Source organism: Nuphar pumila, chromosome 7, assembly GCF_984573655.1.
Source record: "Nuphar pumila chromosome 7, dmNupPumi1.hap1.1, whole genome shotgun sequence".
NCBI lineage: Eukaryota > Viridiplantae > Streptophyta > Magnoliopsida > Nymphaeales > Nymphaeaceae > Nuphar > Nuphar pumila.
In genome coordinates, this window is record NC_143255.1 from 128,857,492 (window position 1) to 128,883,161 (window position 25,670).

Below are 25,670 nucleotides of genomic sequence, written 5' to 3' on the forward strand. Positions count from 1 at the left end.
TTCTTGCTGTTCATCTTATAACTCACCCAGAATTTCCAACCGATTTCTCTTATATTTTTCCGCTTTGCATAATGTTTTAAAAAAAATTACTCTAAAAATCTAAAAGATTTTCCAAGTTGGGATTTTGGGGCGTTACACTAAAAGTTTGGCAAGCATGTCAAGCATGTCGATGGTTAATGTTTGGGTCAGATAGCAAACTAACATCAGAAAATGATTGTATTGTACGCTAAAAATGATGTCCTTTCTTAAAAACCCTATAATTTATCAAAATTCACTCAATGACCAAAACCATAAATATTTGAAAGTAAAGAGACAATGTTAACATTTGCATGTACGAATTTCTTCCCAAATATGTGCTCAAGTATTGCATTCAAGATATGTGAGACTTTGTTATTAATTTTTTTATCTAGAAAATAAAAGATTCTGGAAAAACACAAAAAAAAACTAGACAAAAATACATTTTCAATGACACCTATTTCAGTGAAAATCCTCAAAAACCCATTATTTCATATGTTTTGATTTTGTGTGATTTTAGCATGATTTGTGATGGTTTTGCATGGTAAATCAATGTTTGATCTGATTGATATTAATCTATGATGATTTTATAGAGTTTTAATAGATCTACATGGGTTTTGAGAAAAAACATTTTTGAAGGACCTTTCAAAAATACAAGATTTTGATCTACAGGCAAAATATGATGATTTTGGTTTTGAGTTTCATCGCAGTGGTTCATGTTGATTTTAGAAAGTATATGAATCAATTTGTTTATGCAAAAACTAAAATAAAAAGGTCTATAATGGTGTTCGATTAAATAAATATGCCCTATGAAAAATGTGTTTGGTGTTTGATTGTTATTTTGGAAAAAACTTGATATGTATTGCATAAATCATTCAAAAGATTTATTTAAAAAGTATATTTAACGTGATCTATAATTTATTTATATGCATTTAATGTAATGCCCGTGATTTTTTGATGATTTTTTTATAAATTTTCATGAATATTTCTATAAGTGATAATTTGGTAATGATAATATGTGTTATACAATATACATAGATTAGGACTTAAAAAAAAATAAAGTACTCAAAACAACAATGGGTCTTGTCGACCCTAGTGAAAATCGTTTCTAAAATACATTTATGAGAAAATAGCATTTAAAAAAATTAAATAAGTTAGATAAATTGGTGTTTAAAAAAAATTCATATGCATTTGAAAATAATTTGGTTTATATTTAGGGTCATTTCATTTAAACTTAAAATATAGTTTCGAAAAAATTGAAATCCAAAATAATAAATAAAGTTAATTAGTAAAATAATTAAAATAGAATGAAAAATTTAATTTAACTAAATTGTATTAAATGGTAGAGGTCCATTGGTGGGTTGTCCCATCCTATGTGGCACCTCTGTGTTGACTTAAGAAAAAAAGTTAAATTAAAGCTTTAAATTCAAATATTTTAAAAGTTACTAAAAATCAAATCATGTAAAGTCAAAGTCAAAAGTTACTAAAAACCAAGAGGGAAGGCCTCCCAAAGGGGAGGGGGGGGATGCCCCATCCTAGATCTTCGTAGGATGGGCTAGATATTAAGAAAGAAGGAAAAAAGGAAAAGAGAAGGAAGGTAGGAAAATAAAAGAAAGAAAAAAACCCAAAGATTAAGTCAAACTTGCTTGCCAATCCAGTAAGTTTGACAATGAGCAAAATAGAAAGGTAGAATTCCATATGAGGGTGTCAACCAACCTATGTACATATATTCTATATGATATATACTATATGCATTAAATATAATACCTAAAATAATATTAACTTAAGTCCACTATATAGCAAAAAAAAAAAGAATAGGAAATTTAAGAAAATAGAAGGTACATTATGAGAGATTAGATCAAGGGTTGAGATTAGCCTAGCTCCTTGATCTAATCCCTACAACTTATAAAAATGGAGAAGGGGCTCATGCTCCCCTTATTTGACTCCCTTTAGAATTTTTTATTTAGTTCTCTCTCTACTCTCCTTCTCCCTCTTTCTTCTTCCTTCTTCTTTTTCCTCTACTTTTCTTTGTGGTTTCTCTCTTGTGCAACTAAGAGGTGAACCTACACATATTGGAGGAGAGGGCTGAGCATCTAGACGTAGCCACCATATGAAGTGGATGGTCGGTTCGCTTGTGAAGACTTCATTTTTCGGCCAAGAGGAGTGTTTTTGCGAAAAGGTAGGGGGTTCTATTCTCTACACATAGATCGAAACTCGTAGGCAAGAGTTTATTCCAATTTCTATTTAAATGAACCTTGTACTGAACCCCTCCAAGCGAGTGTTCGGTGTTGGATTTGTCAAAATTAGAATAGAGAGGGTTTTCTGAAGAAAACCCCTCTCAAAAATCTTTTTTGCTAAAAAATATTTTTTCTTGGAACCAACCTATATTTAATTCATAAAAAGTCTCAATTCCTGGATGTGTTCAAGTCGTTTAAGGCCGAAGTTGAAAATCACCTTGGCGAAATAATTTCTATAATAATATATGTGTATATACTCTGAATCAAGAGTGTACACATGTATATATGTGTGATAAAAACTATAAGTTGAACCCTATAAAAAAATTATATGTAAAACGGTTATTGGGTTCGAATACGGGCAAATCGGGCTTAGCCGATTAGCCCAGATTTGGAATATTAAGTTGTTAAAAAAGAATTGTCTTCATAAATTCTGATTTGGATTAGTGAAGAGGAGTTTAATCTAATTTTCGCAGGAAAAAATCGGTTCAACCCCTAGAGAGAATGTTTTACTTGAAAAAAATGAATAATTTCATGTATGTTATGTATTATGGGTTTTTTAGAAACGAAAACCATTTTTTAAATATAGTAAGGTAATACATATTGTTGTTTGGCAAAAAATTTAGTTAGAATTTTTGATTTAATATTCTCATGCTTGTTGTATGTTGTTAGTTAAGATCTTATTATTTTTGTCATAGAAAAATATGTATCTCTATGCTTGAAATTGAGAAAATATCAAAATTATTTTTGAAGAAATAGTATTCGGGAAGATGAATTGATTTTCTAGCCTAACAGCTACGAAAATGGAATTTGTCTATGATAAGTTAGGTGAATATCATGTACTGGGATTTTTGAGATTTTATTTGATGGTTTATTATTGAAAATTTTCGAAAATATGAATTCGGGTGGCTTATTTCTGCTCACTCGAATGCATATTATCTGCTATTATGTATTTCTGACCTGATACATGATCAATAAATCGTTCGTATATCCCTCATTCGAAGGAGTTTTTACTAATGGTTTGCTGTGTTGGAAAGCTAACAAAATTTCTCATAATCTGTGAAATTTTAAGCTTTGTTCTCAGAATAAGCTCTTAATTATGACAGTCAGAACAAAAAATAATAGGTGTGTACTAAATTGGTCATATCTCCCTCATCTTGAGGAAGTTTTATGAACAGTTTGTGGCATCAGAAAGTTGATGGAATTTTCTACAACTTGTCAAAATTTTAGCTATGTCCATTGACTATGCATTGTTCTATGATAGTTGCAACAATCCTATAAAATTGAGGTCTGACGGGTTTAGAACCAGTTAAAGGCCTGGTTAGCAAATACATGCAATATCTCTACGGCCTTCGAGTATGTTTTTGCAAATCGTATCATGCTACATATCTACTGTTAAAATACATGCAGGATTGAGTGCTCAACATGGGGCACAAATTGAATGAAATAATTATGCATAGTTTGAATGAAATGATTATGCATGAATTGGCTTTGTCGCCATTTGCTTTTGAATTGAGTGAAATGAACATGTATTGTGAATCAATGTAGATGCTCAATTTTGTATGACCGTTGCATGTTCATGAATGATTGTTAAAGTTAAAAATGCATTGGTATATGGTTATTGTCTCACATTTTTAACATGTGCATCCATAAGCCCTGAAGGGGCTTGAATTTTATAAATATTATTCAATTGTGTGTTGCATGAAAGCAACAAACTAAAAGAGTTTAAACATATAATACTAAACACTGATGATTACAAGAAGAGCGTAAGTGGTACTTCTAGCTTTGTGGATATTGTATTTAAGCACAGGAGGTTGCTCCTTCCCAGCCACGAAGATAGGAAAACCCTCCACATTATACTGCAGTGTAGATGACAAAAGCTCATGAGTAAAGTCTGATGCATCAGGATGATAGTGTTGAGAGCTTCTCTCGCTCTAGTCGTCCCTCGCTCGACACTGGTGAATGGTGTCCGGCCAGGCAAAAGCCACAATTGTTTAAAAATACTTCATACGTTATGACCCTAATCCAAGTTATTGCCTGTGTCAGGGCCCTGATCCAGGTTACTGCTTGTGTTAGTACACATAGGGTTAAAAACTGAAACCTAAAGTGAATGCGCATTTAGCTAGACGTAGCATGTATCATTTAAAAATAAGAAAACCTAATTAAAGATGTTAAAGTCACTCATGCATACAATTCAAATTCAGCAATGGTAAGTGCATGCATTTTTATCTACTCATGCATATTTAAATGCTTATAGTTAAGTGATTGCTTTTGATTGAAAGAGTTATGTAAACGAATGATTGAAATTCCTGTATAGCATTGCATCATATGTATCCTTAGCGTGTTAATGGATGTTTGGACGTGTGAGTATTGGAATATTCTTTTGCATGCGTGTTTTAATTTATGTGTGTTGAATAACTTTGCCCCACTGAGGACTTATTAGTTTGACTCTATTGCTCTTAAATGTTTTTCAGGTAGCAAATAAAGAATCACGCGATTGTGGGTGGTTGTGGAGGGAATCAAGCTAGACTTTCCCCTTTTTGGATTGTGAGCATTCACAAGTGCTCAAAGACTCTAATAATTATTTAATTTGAAAGAACTCTATTATGATTTAATTCAAAAAATTTAATGGACATTTGTTTATTTGTGAATGATCAATTTTAAATTTGAAGTGTGTTTGAAAGAAAATGATAGACTTGTAATACTCCAAAGCTTTTATTCTATTCGAATTTTCGCTGCAATTTATAAAACTATTTCAAAACAAAAAAAATTACTGGATTTTCAGGATATAAATTTTGGGGTGTTACATTTAATGTGTCCATGAATGTTTGAAATATGAATACGTAAATAAGAATGTGTAAGCTTTTTTATTAGGGTTTCTGGGCGCCTTTTTTGAAAATACGGGTTTGCATGATTCTTATTTATGGATTTATTTTCAGAATAGATATGATCCACTTATGTGGCTTGATACCTGCTTCATCATTGTATTTAGAATGCATGTATATGATTTTTTTGAATTTTTATGGAGCTAATTTAGGTAGAAGACTTTCCCAATTTGTTTTTTTCTTTCAAGAAACCTTGCTTTTTGTTTTTGTCCTATGGCCATGAATTGCCATCAATTTATAAATTCATAAATTATTTCATCTTTTTTCTGCTTCAGGTCATACAACTGAGTTATGGTAGGAAGGGTTCCAACATTAAATATGAACTTCTCCACGAAAAGATTTATGATTTGCTTGAATTTCTTATGTTTTGGAGGTTCAAGGTGGCAAGCAATTTTAATGCTTCTCATTTCAACTTCTGCAGAACTAATCAATTAGTCTTCTATCGTTGTTTTGATATTTGGCTATACTTTCCATGGACAAAGATAAGTGAGTCTTTAGGTCTCCCTTTTCGCTAAACTTTAAAAATTTTAGAGGGGTCTCATCATCTTCATCATCGCATCCCTCTCGCAGGAAGTCGTCCATGGAGCATTCTCATTTATCCATGTTCATGTATCTCATTTTCGATGTTAGGCTTTGGACCATGTCTTCTAGTGATTTAATATTTCTGTCTGTTTATAATGACATGGTTTGGACTAGACGAGTCAACCTAGATCTGTAGACTCTCTCCAAGTTATTCATTTGAGACTTTTTCCACTAATTGTACTCTTTGTCTAATCCTTCTTATCTTTCAGTTGAACCATGTCATCTCACATTCTAACTGGCAGGCTTTTCGAGCTCTTCTTTCAGCTCTTGCATGTTCTCATCCCAACTATTCTTAGATCTCGCTCATCTTCTTGTTTATCCTTTCTATGTTCTGTCTGGCATGTGCTAGCATATCCTTTTCTTTAGATCAAGCCTTGAAATGTGAGCTCCTAGGGGTTTGTTTTCTGGTGGGCTCACATGTGCTAGAACTATCCATCTTATAACCTGTATGAGGAACTTTATGAGGCTGATGGAGATGTTGTTCAGACCAAGCTTTGAAATGCAAGGTCTTGAGGATCCGTCTTTTGGTAGACTCATTCATGCTAGAACTACCTGTCTCATAATTCACATAAAGGATTTTATGATATCGATGAGGGTACTTATGTGAGCTGGATTCAGGGAACATCGGGGCTGCCCCTTTTTCGATCATCCATAGATTCATTAGGAATGTCTGTGTGCATCCTTTCTTTAGGATTCTCATCGAATATGATGTTTTGCATCATATGGAGTGACATCTTGTATGCGGAATTTTTTAGAAGTGGTTCCTCTAAGACGAATTAAATTTGGAGTTTTAGGGTTTTAGATCGGGTATTCATTTACCCCAAACAATGATTCACACTGGCCCAAACAAGTAACAAAAGATTTTCAAAATAATGGGTACCCTAAAATGATGTATTCACTGATCATCAAAGTATCTTTGGGTTCAAAGATTCAAAGTTTCCTTCTGAATCTACACTGATACACTCAAGCTAACAACTTAAAGGTATTAGTGTAGAGAATTTGGCTCTAATGGTACCACCACTGATATATCTAAGCTAATAACTTAAGAAGCATTCAAAGATCCAAATAATAGGCCAAGAGATTTTTGAAAATTTTATAATAAAAAAGGGTTTCTATCCTAAGAGAAGAGGAAGATAAAAATAAGGAACATACAACAAGATCAAGCAATGCCTCAAATAAATCCTAACTTGATGGAGGTTACATTTTTTTATTTTATATGTGACATATATTTTTTCCAGCAAGTGTTTCTAGAATGTAATATAGCCTAAAACTTAGTGTTGATGCATGAATCTAATGCATAGCAACCTATTCACGAGATAAAACAAATTAAATAGAAAATCTACCAAAATAATTAAAAGAACTTACTGACGCTAGGGTCTTTGGATGATGCAACCCATCAATGCATGGTAGAACCTGCAGACGCGAGTGTCTGCAAACGGCGCTGCCTGTTAGTGGACGATAGAACCTGCAAATACGAGAGTCTGCGGATGGTGCTGCCTATTAGCAGATGGATGAACCTGTAAACATGAGGATCTATGAACGATGTTGTCAGCCAGCAGACAACCAAATGTGCAGATGTGAGGGTATATGGACAACGTTGTCCCACAGTGGACAACCAAATGTGCAGACGCAGGGGTCTACGAACAATCAAACTGAATGATGGTCAAACCTCAGCGGATGGCCAAACTCAATGAATGACAGTCAGTGGATGGCCAAAGCTCAGTAGATGACAAATTTGGGTTTGTTGTCCAGACAAAGATAAAACCCCAAAAATAAAGATTTTGGGCTTGTTAGGGCTCAAAATCTCCCCGTAATGCAATTTTAGCTACAATTTTTTTTAAAAAAAAAGTATGACGTCCTATCACGGTCACAAAAAATTGTTGATAAAAATATTTGAATTGAGAAGATGAGACTTACTTGGATTCGCAAAATCCTCTTTTAAATCGTAAGGGACGTCGTTGCAAGCTTCAACCATCCTTCTCCTAACGAGAAGGTAAAGACAAGACATGTTTCTCAATTTTTATAGCCGGAATCACGTCGTAATATTCAAATTAAAGATAAAAATATGTATAAATACCTAATCTAAAGATTAAAGAAGATTAAAATAACTATATTAGGGATCTTAGAAAATACCTTTTTTGAACTTTAGGGTCTGTTTTATTATTCAAGATCTTTTTTTTTGTTAGTGCTTCACGTATATATGAGTGTTATTCATGGCATCGAGACAATGTATCGGCAAGGCTTGGGTAGACATGTTCTTGTAGTGACACATAGGTATCTAGTTTCTAAATTTTCTGATAGATGTTCAAGGTATATGGATGAGCCCTTATTTATAGGACTCAGAATGGATGTTGATCACTCATCTAGAGAATCTTCTCAGAAAGAAGTTCTTTCAGGAAAAGTCTTCTTGCCCTGAGAGGCGCACAAGGCTGTTGAAATGAGATAAGGATAAACCATTTGACTTATCCACATGTTCATTGCAACAGACGGTGAAAGGACTGTGCCATCCAATAGCGGACGATGTTCCGTGTTCTACCATCCTGCGATGGACGATATTCCCATTCTGCCATTTAGTAATGGACGACGGTCTGTTCTGCCATCCTGTGATGGACGACAGTTTATTCTACCATTTCATGATGGATGGCGATTCATTTTGTCATCCCATCTATGTGAAGGTGTCCAATTTTTGTTAGATACCTAAAAACACTTATCTTCAAAAGATGTTAGCAATTATGCGTCATAAAATTTTGGTGTTTAAAGCAAAAAAAACACAAAACTTAAATCTCTCTCTCTTAAATGATCTCTCACAAACATGCACGCATAAAGGATTAAGACCAGAGTATTTACATGGTTCTATATTTCTACCTATGTCCACAGGTTACTTATCTCTCTCAACGCATTACGAGAGATAGGTTTTCTTTATATAAAGATGACTCAGGCGAAGCATGGTGATTGCCTGGGGGCAGAGTTAAGCTCATGGAGTTTTATGTTGCTAGGACAATGATCGTAAGTATGGCAGGCACAGGCAGCAGGGCTAGGTCTATGATCCTTAGGGTGGTTTCTTCGTGTAAATATATATAAAAAAATTAAGACGACTTTTTACAATTATTTTTGCAGAATTTTACATTAGTGATAGGAAACTCTTTCTCATTGAATTTAGAAATACAATCTTGAGTTTTGGAAGGAGCTTGAGATAGAAAGATAAACTTGTGATACAAAAAGTTGGTACCAATCAACAATCATTTTCCATGAGAGCAAAAAAAAAAAACATGAATTTGTGGGTGGGGGAGGGGATTAGGTTTGGTGATCGCAAATACGAGGATCTGAGATCCCCCCATTGATCCAAGCTTGAATGACAATGGTGGATATCTAGAGCTGAGCTCCTCCTAAGGTGTGTTTGATTGCCACGAATATCATATCCAAAGCTCTGACCTGGTGTGGGTCCATATCAGATGGAGAGGGATGAACAATCTTGTTAGATGCTCTGACTTGTATGTCTATGCTGGTATTGAGCTGCGTATGTTTTGTAAAATGATATAATTTGGTATGATGAAAAAATGGTTGTTGTTGATTGGTACCAAATTTTTGTATTATAAGTTTATCTTTCTGTGTTGAATATTGTACTCCATAAAATGAACATACATAGCAGTTAGGTCCAAAATTTGGCTATGGATTGCACCAGTTAGTCTTGCCTGTCTAACCAATTTGATCATATGGTCCACTTGACCCTATTTGAGCAAGACCAAGAAGCTTCCAAGTGCAACATCTTTCATGTGCATTTTCCAAAAGTTTTAATTTTTAGTTGGTGTTTGTTTCGATCCAGACAGGAAAGAGCAGCACTTTGATGTGAAATATGCCTTTCACATGAAAGTAGGGCATTAAACAAATTACCCCTATAGGTGCATTTGAATGTTCTAGATCTCTAAGGCTTCTTTTATTTTATTCACGTGTAAAGGAAAGGTTTTCAAGAGAATGGACACTGATTTGTAAAAAGAAGTGTCAACTCAGCTCATATGAAAATTTTCTATGCTAGAGCTTCAGCAAGGGAGAGGTATGAATGAATTTATAGATAAAAAGCGACAGGTGGTGAAAAAAAAAATAGAGGTCCACTTTTAGCTAGCATGATACTTTTTTACCATGATGATTTGATGTTTGTTTCATCCAAAGGATTACTAGCTCAAGGCCTAAAGAGATTCATAGATACTAGGGTATGTATATCACCCTGATCCAACTCTTTATCAAGATCTTCTAAACTCTGATTTGTGGTTGTGGAGAGTACTAGAGATCAAATGGTTAGTATCCAGAACAGCTAAATATATGAAAATTCAAATCAAAATTGGATCTGAAATATTCAAAAATAGCAAAACCTCGGTCTTAGATCTAACCCATTTGCATCCCTAACAAGTATGGCAGGCCATGAATTCTAAAGCAGATGAACCCTGGTAGAACATAATCGAGCTGATTTGGTGAGGGAGATTGGTTGCTAAACTCTTGGAAGCGAAGGGGAACAGAAGAGGGATGCAGAGACAACTCAAGAGTCTTTTGTAGAGTGAAGATTCCTAAATTGAATCAACAATGCAACTTTTTGGCCAGACAATTAGCTAAGTAAGTTGGCGCACTCAGGACGAGGTTTTTTGGCTGGGTGTAGTTTTGGATCATATAATTTCAATAAACCAATAGGGGACCACCAAAACCCAGCTTGCCTATCGCAAAAAAAGATAAAATAAAAAGTTTTTCTAATCTTAGATCCAGTGCATCAATTTGAATCCCTTTGATCTAGGGATCTTGACTAGAGATGTAAAGATCTCTAGTGCGGAACCCTTCCCTCCTTTCCCTCACAATCAAACTTTAAATCCATGGATTTGAGAGGGTTTTGACCTAAAAGAGATCGAATTAAGGCATGAGCTCCACACTTTGATCCAAGCATCCATGGATCCCAAGGTTTTCTAACTAGAGATCCTCGGATCTAGTCCAAAGCCATACTTGAAATCTGAAGTTTTGGCCTAAAATGGGGATATCGAAACCTCGGTTTTGAGATCCTCCGTGGGCAAGGAGTTTGGATCGGACCCACGCCCCGATCCACGAAAGCTGGGTTCTCCTCAGAGATCTGAGGTAGTCAAACACACCCTAAAGATCTACGAGCACAATCCGATTGGATCGAACTTCGTCATATTCCTATAATCCAAATCGAACCCGAACGTCTGAAACCGCCATTGTCCCGCAACGCTAGCTGGAAAATTATCTGGATCGTTGATTTCGACGATGAACGCCTCACATAAGGTTGCTGGTTGCGGGGCCATGGTTAAAGATGGGCAGTCCCGAAGCCAACGTCGGCTAATCCGACCGAGGAGAGGGGTCGGGTCTCCTCTTTCCTCTCTGCTCTTCTCCTCGAGAAACGTTGAGAAATCACCACCATCATGGCCTACCAGGACAAAGGAAGCCCCTACCCTCCTTCAGGTACTCCCAAGTCTCCCTTTTACACGGTTTCCGTCGCGCCTCAGATCGGTTTTTTCACTTCATTTCGTCGTTCCGTCGATTCGACGAATTGGGTATCCTTTGTTCCGATGGTTGGTCGTGTATTCGTCGATCTTCTCGTTCACCACCATCGATTGCTTTTTGATTCACTCGTTCATTTGAGGACTAAACTCCGTTACGGATTCTACTATCATTCGATCGATTGGTCTATCATTTGGGTTTTGAATTTTTTATTGAAAGGATAGTTGGTTTTCTATTTGATTCAGAATATTGGCGATTTTTCTGCTTTTTTATTGTTTTCCTGATTGATTCTTGATCTTAAGCGTTTTTTCTTTTTGCTTAATTTTGGAAGGGTATGCTCCTCCATACCCACAAGGCGGGTACCCTTCTGCACCACCGGCGTGTGAGGAATGTTACCATGGTTATCAACCAGGGCTACCACCACCACCGGTGCCGCCGCCACCACCACCACCACCACCATCTGGCTACCCGCAAGGCTACCGGGTTTACTTTGGCCAGGGTTACCCGCCACCTCCTCCGTAGTATCCACCTCCTCAGAATTATTATTATTACCAGTATCAGCAGCAGTCTGGTTATACATCTTTTCTAGAAGGATGGTGAGTGGATTTAGTAATCGATTTCTTTTTTAGTGGTGTTTATTTTGAGGATATTTGTATATTTGTGACAATTTTGGTAGTAATCAGATGTGTCTTTTCTCGTTGATGCTAGTGGGTGAGCCTAGCATTTAGAGTTTTTGTTTTTATCTTTAGGCGAGACATGTGACTTATCCTTGATTGATTGTTTTAATTGTTCAAATATAATTTTCTGATTTTTCTAGTAATAGCAGTGGAAAAATGTATGAGATTGATTGGAATAAGCGTTCCTTTTTTATTGCTGCAGAGTCTCAGGAAGAGTAGGATTTTATCCATTAGGAAAGGCAACTAAACAGATAAGCTATGAAGGGCTGTTTTTGTCTCGTGGGAGTAAATTACACTTTGGTATTTCATGTTATTTGAGAGATGCATTGCGCTTTCTTAATGAGATCCATAAGTACCATCAAATTCGTTTATTGGTGCTAGAGTGGCCTTAATTGATGTTCTTTGTTTTTCCATGTAGGATGATTGTTGGTTGATGATTCATGGTATTTTTTCGGTTCATAGTGTTCTTCCTAGTTAGTCTGTTACTGGTATTTTATGTTTAATATGTTCATAATATGTTGCTGGGGTGTTTGGTCTTATTATTAGATTGCCGTTATTCCCATGTTTCATTTTAGTGCATTGGCTTTTCATGCATTACTGTCTATGTCACATGGGTGCGGGGGTGGGGGTGCGGCACTTTCAAAAAATTTGGGTGCGGGGCTGAGGCAAAATATATATATATATATATGAAGTCCAAAAGTTGGACATCAATGACCTTGGGTGCGGTCAATGCACCCAGGATCAGGTTGACTGCACCGGGTGCCGCATCGCATCGCATCGCGTCGACGTGGGTGCGGCACCCAGTTGTCCGAGTCCCTGTGACATAGATTACTGTTAATGGGAAAGGACTTTTGAATAGCTCACTTAACACCCCTGATGCCAGATATAAAAGTACAGTGCATACATGCACACACATGCATTAGTTCGCACAGCCATACAGGCATATACATGCTCACATGTAGGGAGTGATACATTGGTCATGTGCTAGCTAATGCATGCTATGAGATTTTGTGTAACTATGTTTTGATAATATGGCAAGTTGTCAAGTGTAAAAAATCAGTATGAAGGCTCAGTGATGATCATTAAAATTAATAGTTACTGCAATCACGATGGGAGATATTGATTTGTATCAAAGTTCTGAACTTATTCCTGTAAAGGATATTTTGGTAATTCCAATTTGACAATATTATTGTGTTAAATTCAATTTATTTTGATAAGCTCACCTTTAAAACTTTGCGAAAATTTTTTGAGAGCCAAGAAAGAAGAAATGCATATAACAAGTATCATGATATTCTAAAATCAAATTAGGAAATTTTCTATTAAAGACTAATAATCTCAAAAGGCTATGATATTGTTGAATGATTATTACAAAAAAATGAAGTGAGCAACGTATCATGAAATTATTTTCCTGTGTTATTTCCTAGATGCTGTCATACTGGTACTCCATGTTGACTGCCGTTTTGTATCCTCTTATATACAAGTCATATTGAAAACTTCACAAAAATAGCCGAATCCCCATATCCGCAGCTGTATCCATGTAACAGCCTCTATGTAGTCAAGCCCCAACTAGTCACCGACTAGTTCGCCTAGTCGGTCTAGGCATAAGTAAAATGCCTAGGCTTTGCAATTCCTAGGTGGGTACCTTAAAAGGTACCAATTTTGCCGACTAGGCACCGACTAAGGTGCCTAGTTGGCGACTAAGCTGCTTCCGCCTAGGCACAAGGATGGTTTAGTAATTTATTATTCTTATATATATATATATATTGTTATTTTTTTGTATATACACAATTATGTATGTGTGTGTGTGTGTTTGTGTGCTACTTTGCTTTTGGGATTTTTTATGTGAAACATTGAAAGCATGTACAATTAATTTTAATTGATTATGTTTTTTATATTTGTGTGTTACTTTGTTTCTGATGAATTTTTCTATAAAATCCTGAAAGCATGTTTAGTATTATGAATTATGTAATATGTTATTTATATATGTATGTGTTATTGTGCTTTTGTGAAAGGCAGAAAGCATATTTTGTTGATTATACTGAATATGTTATGAATAATTGAATATATATATTGTGTGTATAATTTTATATTAATATATTTTGTGAAAGCATGTGTAATTTTGTACTTGTGTAATGAAAACATCTTATTAGTAAAAGAATTATACATATTTTTATGTATATTTTGTGTACTCTTTATATTTTAATTAGGGTACTGACTAGTCCGACTAGTCCTCGACTAGTCTTTTTAGGGGTCTACCGACTAGGCACCGCCTTGAGCTTTTGACTACATAGGACAGCCTAGATGGGATGAACCAGTCAACTCACAGTCTTCTCCATGTCAAGATGTGAAAGCACATTTTGTCATGTCCCACTCTGATATTATTATTTTCAATGCAGGGAATTCATGTCATAGAAGTATATTTAGCTTCTGTCTAGCTACATGTTCCATTATGCTCTACTGATTCTCACCGCCCCCTTATTTTATCCACCTATTAGGGTACTGATGATTTCCTTTAAGAATCTAGACCACAGCACTCCTACACACACACACACACACAGCCACACTTAACCTAGTAATTATAAGTTTTGCCAAAGAGCACACACATATGCAGAACCATGCATACAGTGCAATTGAACACACACATGCATATATGCCTATTCTCTAAAGTGCATGTTCACACCCATCTATAACCGACAGCTAATGACAAGATAATACAAATAGTATCCATTGTTATGATTAGAATAAATTTCTCATCACAGTGAACTTCATAATCTTGCATGGATTCTTGGCTCAAACTTGGGCTGTGTAAGATAGAGGCTTTCTTCTATGAACAGTTTTCTTCGGTTTCTGGTGCTAGTGCTGAAATATACGCTGACTCGAACAAGATTGACATTGCTATAGTAATCTATTCTGCTATATTGTTTTGGTTATATGGCCTTTATATACACTTATTGGTGTATTGAACAACACTTGGGGATGCTTGCTTTTACCTGTTTGTTGGTATTAACAGGTTAAACCATGCATTTAACAATTCATAAATGATTGTCCAGTGTAACAAATGCTGGTAGCAAATTGGTGGAGCATAAGTTTTTTAGTATATTTGGTTTCATTTTCCTTTTTCATTATATTTAATTTCCTTTTCCTTTTTTCTTCTCTTTCATCTTAAAAAGACAGTTACTGTTAACATATTTCCCAGCTTTCCATACGACTTCCAAACCTTTTGCCAACCTTCTGATCTTCCCCTATCTTCTCCCATTAAATGGCATCATTCTTTATTAATCAGATTTTTGTTGTCATAATGCCACTTTGCTTCAAATTGGGTAGTAGTTGAATTTGGTTTTCACCAATGAATATTACATACAATTTGTCTAATGTCTTGTATAAATATGGCATACTGCAATGTGATGGGAGACATGAATACACTGACATTAGTTTTTCTTGCATTCTTTTCTATTATTTGTTTAAATTTGGCTGCTAAAACATGGCGTGTGAACTTGTCTTTCAGTTTTGCCGCACTTTGCTGCTGCTGTCTGCTTGAAGACTGCTGCTTCTAGAAGAGTTTCAAGCATGTGTATTCCGTCTGAAAGCTACTATCCTGATAATATTCATTGCATTATCAAAGATCATTCGGTCATCCTTCTTTATTTAGGTATATTGGAGTTTTTTTTGCGTCTAGTGAATGTCAGTTGTTGCAAGAAACTGTAATTATTTTATTTTTAGTTGTGATCAACATGTCCTTTATGATTTGTGTTATATGATGTCACTCATTCTTGATAATTTCATTGCGATGTAAATTGTCCTCTGATTTGACATGCTTTTACCATTGAAAGTTATACTTGGCCCACCCCCACCATGGGTTGAAGACATTGGCCTCTTTTTTATCAGAAAAGAATCTCATGTGTATGTTGTCATTTGTTCAGTGGGACCTCCAGGCACCAAGATACAATCTAAGCTACATCCATCAGTAACTGAAATCTCAGGGGGGGGGGGGTGAGTATAGGAATTCTACATCTAGCATGAGGAAACTGCCTTACTGAATTAGGTGTGCAAATTTGATTACGATTTTGAGCATGGAGAATATCGAGTTGTCATCCCGTATCTTTCTGCATGTAGTTTATCTTAGACCACATGTAGCATCCCCTTAGCTGCAATATGGCCGTTGCATGACACAAATCATTCAGTGCTTTTGTAAGTCTCTTTTTCCTTCTAATTTTCTCTTTTTATAAGGGTGGTGTGTGCAGTGAGGGTAGGTGAACGGTGAACCTTCCTGCTTGGCCTTGAAATTTCCGCTGTGGTGTTTAACCAAGTCTTCCCTTCCCCTTCCACTCTTGACAGACTACTGATTTAAACCAAAATTTCTCTGCTACTGATCCCTTTTGTCCCAAAATTTTCTGGTAATTACAAGATAAAAAATTGCCATAATATCTAGTTCAAACTTGTCAAGAAGGAAAAAGTGGCGATTCAACCTCCCTCCTCTAACTCGAGATGCAACTTTTGTTCCTCTTTAAGGTGTGTTTGGATTCAGGGAATTCTGTGAAATTGGATTCAAATTTCATAAAATTCCTCTATGTAGCTGAGAAATGGCCAAAGAATTTTGTGAAATTGGGTTCCAATTCCAACAAATAAATTTTGTGAAATCAGATTCTAATTCCACTAAATTCATTGGATCCAAACATGCCCATACATAAACCAGTTTGAACTTATATGGTACCTGAATTAGGCCCCACAGGGAAGAACCTTTATGCAACGCCTGGTTAAAGCCATTGACGTGTGCCTGTATTATTATTTTCGATTGAGGATTTGGTCAAGCTTTAGGAATGAATGTGTGGTTCTGATTAATTCATGATATGGGTGAATTTTATGGAATTTGAGACCCCTTGATGGATGCAACTCTAACCAGTCCAGCTATCTTATTCAAGCTTGGTAATTGAGAGTTGCTATCACAGATGGATTGTTGAAGAGAGATCTCATTATTGGCATCATGCCTTGGCCCATCTATACATATAGCTGACTGGCGCAGGTTCTCTTATTGAATTGGATTAATGCTGGTAAACCTTTGAAGGTCTCAGGACGCAGTTATCATGACAGCTTGCATGTGCTTTAAGGCTGTGTGGGAATTGGCAGTTGGAGGGAGTTTATGCATTTGTAAAAGTGATAGCTGCCAATTCTTGGATTTGGCTGCTACCACAGGTTCTGTTTGGGAGCCTTGCATTGAAAGGGAAACTCCATTTCCATGTGTTGCCATTATATGGCTTTGCCAAAATGTGGTGTTGAGGATGGAGTTGTCAAAAGCATCCTGTCAAAAGCATCCTCTTGTGAATGTTGTTTAAATGTGGCCTTGGGGCTGCCAACTCCATTCCCAATGCAGTGTTTTGGCACCCCATTGCTCCCAAACAGCAGAGAGCATAAGAGTACTTGGGGGAGGAGGAGGGGATCTGCAATACACCTTGGATTCAAGGTTCCCAAACAAAGCACATGTAGTAGTAGTTGCCAAATTCAGCCTTTAGTGCAAGTACAGAAGGGAGATTGGTCTCACCTCCCTTTCAAAATGTATAAACTACCCTTGAACATCCTTCTCCCAAAAGGCCACCACCAAGGTACTTTGATCAAGCTTTTACCAAATGCCTAAACTCTCATCCCAGCTGCTAGTTCCCAAAGACAGCCTAAAAACAGGGGCTGTTGACACTAAGGGTACGTTCGGTCCCTCAACTCACACTCTGATTTGGAATCAGAATGATTTGGAATCTCACAGGTTGCCATGATTTCAAATCAGAATGACTTCCTGAAATTTTATGTTCTTAACATGAGATTTCAGGGCTTTTAGATTCTGTCAGAACGAACTAAACATGCCCTAATTATGCATTAATAGGTGATCTGGCAAATTTTCATATAGGCGATACTGGCTTGTTAATGCTTAACAGGTTGAATGTGACCTGGATTTCAACCCAAACCGGATTCAATAAGACCCATAATTGGGCATAATGAAGTAGGAGCAAATAGCTATTCCATGGATTTTTAGTTGAATTTGTTTTGGAATAGAGATCCTTTTTGACTTTTATATCCGAGGAATTCAAATGCACCCTAAAAGTATGCTTGCATGTAGCACCTTCTTCTGCAGAATAGAAATTGGACGAACTGAATCCGTGGAAAGGGGGTCCAGTGTGTAAATTGGGAGCTGCTTTTTTGTGTGAAAAGCAGCTTTCATGTTTGTGTTGCATTATGGGGCCCACAGAAGTTGCACGGGAGCCTATGCATTTTGGCGAAAATCTTCCATTTTCCGTGACATGCAAATGGGCCCTAAGTTAGTCTTGTAAAATTCCTTCTGATTCTGCAGATTTAGTTTATAATTTCCCTTATTGGGCATTTAATGCCTCAGATTTCAGTTGAGGGTCTGCTTAGGGATGGCAGTGGGGCGGGGCGGGGCAGGGGACATGGTCTCCACCCCCGCCCTGCCTCAAGATTAGAACCTCCATCCCCGCCTCCATCCCGGGCGGGGATGGATTTTAACCTCCACCCCTGCCTTCATCCCCATTTCATGTCCTCCATCCCCGGTTCAAACGGGGATGAGGCGGGGCGGGGTGGGGATATTGCAGGGAAAAGTGATGGGGATGGGTCGGGGTGGGGAAAAGTGTACGTCCATCCCCGTTTCATACCCTTCATCCCCAGTCCAAATGGGGCGAGGCGGGGCGGGTCCCGCTTTCCCCCGGTCCACTGCCATCCCTTGGTCTGCTTTGGCATGGGGCCCACACAAGATCCCTAGTTTTGGGGAACACGGGATACTCTCTCTCTCTCTCTCTTTCTAAACACGATCTCCTAAGGTTTGAGATCTTATGATCTTAGACCACCTTAGAACTATAAGACCTGAGGCAATCAAACGCAACCTTTAAAGTTCCAACATTCATTTTATGAATAACTAGTCATCCTTGTGCATGAAAAGTGGGTCCCAACCTAGATATGGGACACAAGCTTTCATGGCCAACAGTCCAAATGATGAGGCCATTTGATTGGGCTTCCTTATGCTGAGGTATTGTCACTCAAATCATGTTAAAGAATCTCCACCACTCAGTTTCTGAAATGAGGGTGGATATTGAAGACCATTATCTGGCTCAAGTTTTTACAGTCACTTTGAGGCAACCTCCTGATTGCAAGTCATGCATCAGTTACAATATTTTTTTTCCACCCTCACCTTGGAGCAACCAAGAATTTGATCAATTATTTTTTATGCACTTTAAGCAGACATATCTATATGTCAAGATAATGCTCAATTTTCTGTACCCAAGGTCTTCTTTATCATAGGGTTGATACCAATAAAATTAATTAAGAATAAAATCATGAACAACTAATTAACTTTTATTACATTACTATATATTACCGTCCGGATCTATTATTGTTTTTTGTGAGTCAAAAGTGAGGGTGACTCTCCCAAGAAAGCAATCATAACCTACTTAGTTCTCAGTGTGTTTCTATCTTTTGGAAATTTGTTTGCTGTTAATCTGATCTTTAATCCTTGAAATCATGAGTTATGTTCCAAAGTCAAGGACTCTTGAAAGCATTTAAAAAAAAAGGAGAGAGAGAGAGAGAGAGAGAGAGAGAGAGATGTGGACAGGAAAAAATGATGAGAAGTAAGGAAAGGGGGTGGCATGATCTGGTCCTAAAGCGAAGGATTCACCTCTCTCTCTCTCTCTCTGGTACCAATGTTATCAGGATCGGTGTGTATCAGCCGATACATATCATATCTTCAGAAAATAGATAAGTTACTAACCTGAATAGGCTATTTTTTAATAAATGTAAAAAATAATTTAAAATTATTTTTTACATAGTTTTAACATATGCCACGTTCTGATTGATTTTTAATACTTTTTTAATTGTTTTTTGGCCAATTCAGAACGATACACTTATTGGTATAGGCCGATACACCTGAATCATTGGCCAAATGATACAAGTCCAATTCCGATACTGACAACATTGTGTGGGACACTCGAATGCTACATCCTAAAAAGTATAGCTTACGCATGGGATGTGACGAGGTGGGGAAGGGGAAAAAATTGACCATTGAATGATAATATGCCAATGAAAAGAAGATTCTTAAGAATACATCTTTTCACACATGATTTTGATACATGGTGATCACATGCATTGTTGTGTAAAAGATACAAACTTGGTACCTTTGGGGTCCTTTTTCGTATTAATTTCTCCTCCCACATCCCTTTCTTGGTGTATTATCTTGTCTAGGAGCAATTATAGGACACACTGTTTATGGGACATAGTGACACCCCTAGTCTTCATCTCTCTTTATAATTTTGCCTTGATGAAAAAACCAAACCTAGTGGTTCAACTGGAACTGTGCCCTCTGTCATTGAGTTGGAGTTTCACCTGCAAGTGGATTTGTAATCAGGGAACCTCAATCATGTGCAAGTGATTGATTGACAACCTCTTGTTTACATGACCCTTGATGTGAAGCCCCAAGGGGTTTGGTGTAGTGGGATTGGGGGGGGGGCTTAGGCCGCTAGGCGGTGATCTAGGTTCAAATCCCATGAGTATCACCCTCTACACAAGCCGCTGTCAAGACAATGATAGTAAGTAAAGTACAGCCAGCAGAGCTGGCTTGGCACCACTAGGTATATGATATTGGGATGGTTTCTTAGGATAAAAAGAAGGAAAGAAAGAAAGAAAGAAAGGACCCTAGGAAGGCTTTTCTCACTTTTATTCGTTTTTTTTCCTTTTCGCCAGAAAATGTTGGATGCACATTAAATTGGACAAACAAGCTTGACTTTGAATTGGGTGATGGCCTCAACTCAAATGCAAGATTGGCCCCTTTGAAAAGGTCTGCTGTTTGGCATTATCAAACAACAATTTTGGCTCCTCGTAGGGATGAAAGAGAAATGACATTGGTGTCCTTTCTTTTTCCTTCAACTTTTTCTTTTCAATGAAGATAGAAAAGGTGGTCCAATGGATGATGGGAAGGTGAGTGGGGCTACTTCCACATCTGTTAACGCATGCTCTTGCAACGGTACGGAGCTTGTTGCCAACCTTGCTTGTGAGGCTAAACCTCATCAGGTCGAGCCCACTCTACCCAACTTGCACAATTCACTCGTCTAGTCTACTCTTGAGATAACTTCAGCAATTTTTGCCTAATCAACCAACATTTTAGTCGTGCATGTTGAACCTGTTGATCTCTCTCTCTCTCTCATTATACAAGTCATAAAAACATAAATGAAATACGCTAAATGAGTTTTTTGGGTTTTTTATTTTATTTTTAAATTTTGACTGTACAGATGTGATCTACGTGATTGATTTTATAAGGATCAGCTCTTGCAGTGTTTAATTCCAACACCAACGGGGGGGGGGGCTCTGCTTGTCTGGTAGGAGCAGCTAGAGCACGTCACCTTGTGTTGAGATATTGCAGGTTCAAAACCTAATTGTATAACTGGTAGGGGTCTGCCTAACCCCAGCTTGCTTTTCAAAAAGCAAAAGTGTTTAATTCAAATACGTGGGTAGGTTTTTATAAGGTTTGAGAAGATCAATGGCCTAAAATCTTCATAAATTTTTAAGGATCTAAATATCACTTTTTTCAATCGGAAAACATGATACATGTGTTGATTCATATATAGTAAATCCATTATATTGAACACATCTATGGGAAAAACATAAAAAAAATTCAAAAAACCCATTTATCATGTCTTCACCAGAGAGAGAGAGAGAGAGAGAGAAGTTCTGAAACACAATACCATATGGTGGTACACTCTTGTTTACACTGCTCTTGCCACCAACTGTTTAGATTTAATTGTACAAATACGTTTAGTATGGTTTATTTATTACGCTTGTAGGATCAATCAACTTTTATACAACATAAGATTTAATTTTCATGATAGTGAAAAATCAATAGTTCACAATTTATCAAGATAAGTGGTTTAAAAATGACCCAAAACATTATGTTGAAGTCAGTTTTAACACTTGAAAATAGCAAATAGATCATGCTAAACATGATCCAAAGGTTACCTTTTGCTTTTGGAGATTAAATACACATAAATCATTAGTGTGCCACCATAAGTTTGGTGGTTAATTTGGTATCACCACTGTGTGAGTGTGTTTTACACTCATAAATACCACTCTTTGGTACAAAGTACCTATTTTTCAACATGTTTTTAGAACAATACTCTATAGATACAATCCAAAATGCACTTTGTATGCAAGCTTTTTCGCTATTAAGATACACCAATTTACGATTGAAAATTGAAACTACCCATCTAAATTGTATCTGGTAACAAACACCATGTTTACCATTAAGGGTGTTTGGTTCAGACCCAGGTGAAACTAAACCCAAACCGGATTTGAGATGGTACCAGGTCCAGACCTGGGTCTAATCGCACCCACTATAAGAGAAACACCACACCCGGATTCTATAAGAATTACATGAACCAGACCTGGTAAATAATAATTTTTTTAGCATTTTTACATTGAAATTTTGCAGATTTTAAAAAAACCGGGTCTGATATGAAATTTCACAAACCATACTCAGCCCCATATATTAATCAGACCGTTCTGGTCAGATCCGGATTCTAATCAGGCCTGTCGGACCCTATAAGGTTTGATACAGGTTGGGTCCGGATCAAACCCAACCTATTGACACCCCTATTTAACATCCAAGGGGTCAGATTAATTAGAGAAAGCTTACATCATTGACTTTTTACCAGAGAGTGCAGTATATTTGGGTAGGGGTGTCAATGGGTCCAGGTAAACCCGGACCCGTACCAAACCCTATAGGCTCCGGGTATGGTGATAAATAAGAAGACCCGATTAAGACGTGGGTTCGGACCCGAAGGTTCGATTAATACATGAACCCGGGTACAGTTTGTGAAATTTTATACCAAACCCTGGCCCAACCTGAGTTCTGATTAAGACGCATAATTTTTTAATATAAAAATAATAAAAATATTGTTTTACCCGGTATGGCCCGGGTCTGGTTCATGTAGTTCTTATCAGGTCCGGGTATGATTTCTCTTATGATGGGTCTGTTTAGATTCTGATCTGGACCTGATACCACATAGCCAAAAATCCAAGTTAGGTCTGGTTCTACCTGGATCCGAACCAAACCCTACCAGTTGACACCCCTATACTTGAGCCTAATATACAAACACCATATTAACCTAATCCTGCTCTGAACTTGCCTACATCATTCAACAACTTGGTTCCAGCCTGATACCTCCATTACACCTTAGTATTGTATGTGAGACAAAAGAGCCAGGCTGGATGCCGTCTAGTTGTGATTACTTTGTTTACGATTCATATTACCAATGACAATGCCACAAAGGTCACACGGGACACCTATTTCTTTTATATTTACAAGATCAGAGACCTAGTTGTTTTGCTGGTTCTGCGTGCTGTACTTATAGCTGTTGTCCTGACAGCATAAAAACTCTGTGGGCTTATCTCATGGAATCGCTACCCTTTTGCTTGCACAAAGGGTGATGCCCATGAGAGTTTAACCTAGAGACCACCTGGCTAGCGGCCTAAGTCTCATCCCACTTAATCAAATCCCTTTGAGGACACAGGGGACACTTTAAACATCGACAAAGGTAAAAGCATTGCTTTTTTGGTTAGGTTCTTTAGTTTTTTTTTTAATATATACCCCCACACCTCTACCCATTACGTTGTCTAGGGCACATCCAGCTTTTTTATGGCAGTTGGGTATGTCCTCTTGGCCTAAAGAGACCAATGTGGGGACACAGTCCATGAGATCAAGTACCCAAAAAGGTCAGTGTTGTATCCAATTCCTCTTAAATAGGTACTACCAACTTTCTCTTAAACAACCCCTTGGCAAGGAACATCACTAGAATAGACCCACTTAGATAGGGCACTAACTCTCTCTCTTAATCAACCCCAAAGAGGAAAAGGGAACAACCCCTTTTGAGCTATTTTATGTTTGAAAAAGATTAAGGTCGTTTATGAAAGCCAAGATGGGTCATTTTCTTTGCTTTTGGTTTTGAATCTTTTGGAAACCTTACCCTAAGAAGGGAGGGCCCTACCAGTTGTAGAGATAATAAGCACATAAGAGGAAGGGCACTCATGATGAGTTGGGGTCAATGGATAGGGAGGCTAGGCTTAGTAGGTCTTAGGGTATAGGGCTATATCCATCCAACATTTATTGCTTATGTGCATCGTGTTGCAAAAATGTGGGACGCAATTACACGAGACACACTTTAAAAGTTCCATTTTTGCAAATATAACGTGAAATTGAAAAAGAGTATTATAGGAAGGGCATATTTAAATAATTGATACATAATAGCACGGACAGTGACAAGTCTATTAAATATTAAAGATAGGGTTTATTGTAAAAAATAAAATAAAAGGATATAAAAAAGAAAGGACAAACGGTAAGGCAGAGAATCCCGGGAAACCCGCTATACTCTCATGCGCTTCTTTTCTCTTATTCTTTTGTTTCGTTTTTTATATTTTTCTATCATTTCACCAAAGTCAAAAGTAAAAAAGTAGACTCATTCGAATATTGACGAACTTAGCTTTTGACTTAACCGTGAGAAGTAATTGGGACAAGGCCTAATACGTCCTTGACCCTGAGAAATAACATGGGGGTGCTTTACCAAGCAAACTGAGATGGTGCCACTTGGATCCTTATTTTCGTTTTTGCTGCTATTTTCCTTCTCTTTTTATACTTAAAATCCATTACAGACTACCAACTAGGGCTGAGAAACGAGACGAACACTCGGAGTTGGGCTCGGAAATTGAGCTCGGCATGCTGAGCTACGAGCCAGCTCGTTTTGCTAAATGAGCTGAGCACGAATATGGCAAGCTCAGCTTGGCTCGGCTCGGCTCGGCTCGGCTCGTATAAGCTCATTATATATATTATATACTCATATGTTATATATAATATATATTTTATGAAAGGCAAGCTGGGGCTATGCAGAGCCTTGGCACTTATACAACAATATCATTGGGATTTGAACTTGCAACGTCTCAACACTAGGTGACTGGTAGCAGCTGCTCTTACTCGACAAGCGCAGCCTTAGTTGGTTACTATATACATTACATATAATATACATATTATGTATGTTTTATTTATTTATTATTTATATATTATATGTATTATATATAATATATTTATATTTAAAATATTATCAAGCTTAAAAAACACTTAATATTAAAATTTTAAATAAAAATGAGCCATTTCATGGTGGCTCGACTCATAACGAGCTTGGGCTCGGCTCGGCTCATGACGAGCTTAACGAAGCTCAATCTAGTATGTATCCTTAACAAGCCGGAACAGCCCAAGCTGGACTCACATAGCATATTGGTCAGTACCCGTATTTTGACTTTCTTTTAAACATTTTACAAGGAATAGAGGAGTGATTACATAGGCTGTGCCTCACATAGCATTGCATGAGTTTGAGTTATAATATGATTTTTTATACAATAAAATATTTAAAAAATGTTTTTAATGGTAAATTTTTAAAAAATGCATGGCATTATACCCTATTTTAAAAAAATCATGAGAGTGAAACCTTGAATACCTGTGGAAGGCTCACTCCTCCGCTATGCCAAACCCCTTGGGGCTTGTTAGTGTGGCTTTGCCAATCCAGTTATTATCACATTTAACCTTTTTAGATTGGAGAAGCCGCGCCACAATTGATCCATGATGCAAGGTAAAATTTGACAAACGGATTTGGTTCGGTGTCAAATATCTTACACAAAACCCATCTTACCTGTGAATGAAGCACATATTTTACATAGAAAGCTTCATTACATTGCATTTGAATGTTGGGATC

The 25,670-nt window shown here is 37.0% G+C and overlaps 1 long non-coding RNA gene across 1 annotated transcript; it reads left to right on the forward strand.

Annotated features, from left to right (window-relative positions):
* Positions 1-11,033: 11,033 nt before the first annotated feature.
* LOC149833487 (uncharacterized) lies at positions 11,034-15,781 on the forward strand. Its single transcript, XR_016433175.1, has 3 exons — positions 11,034-11,173; positions 11,544-11,808; positions 15,395-15,781. It is a non-coding gene; the product is annotated as an uncharacterized LOC149833487 (long non-coding RNA).
* The last annotated feature ends 9,889 nt before the right edge of the window (positions 15,782-25,670 follow it).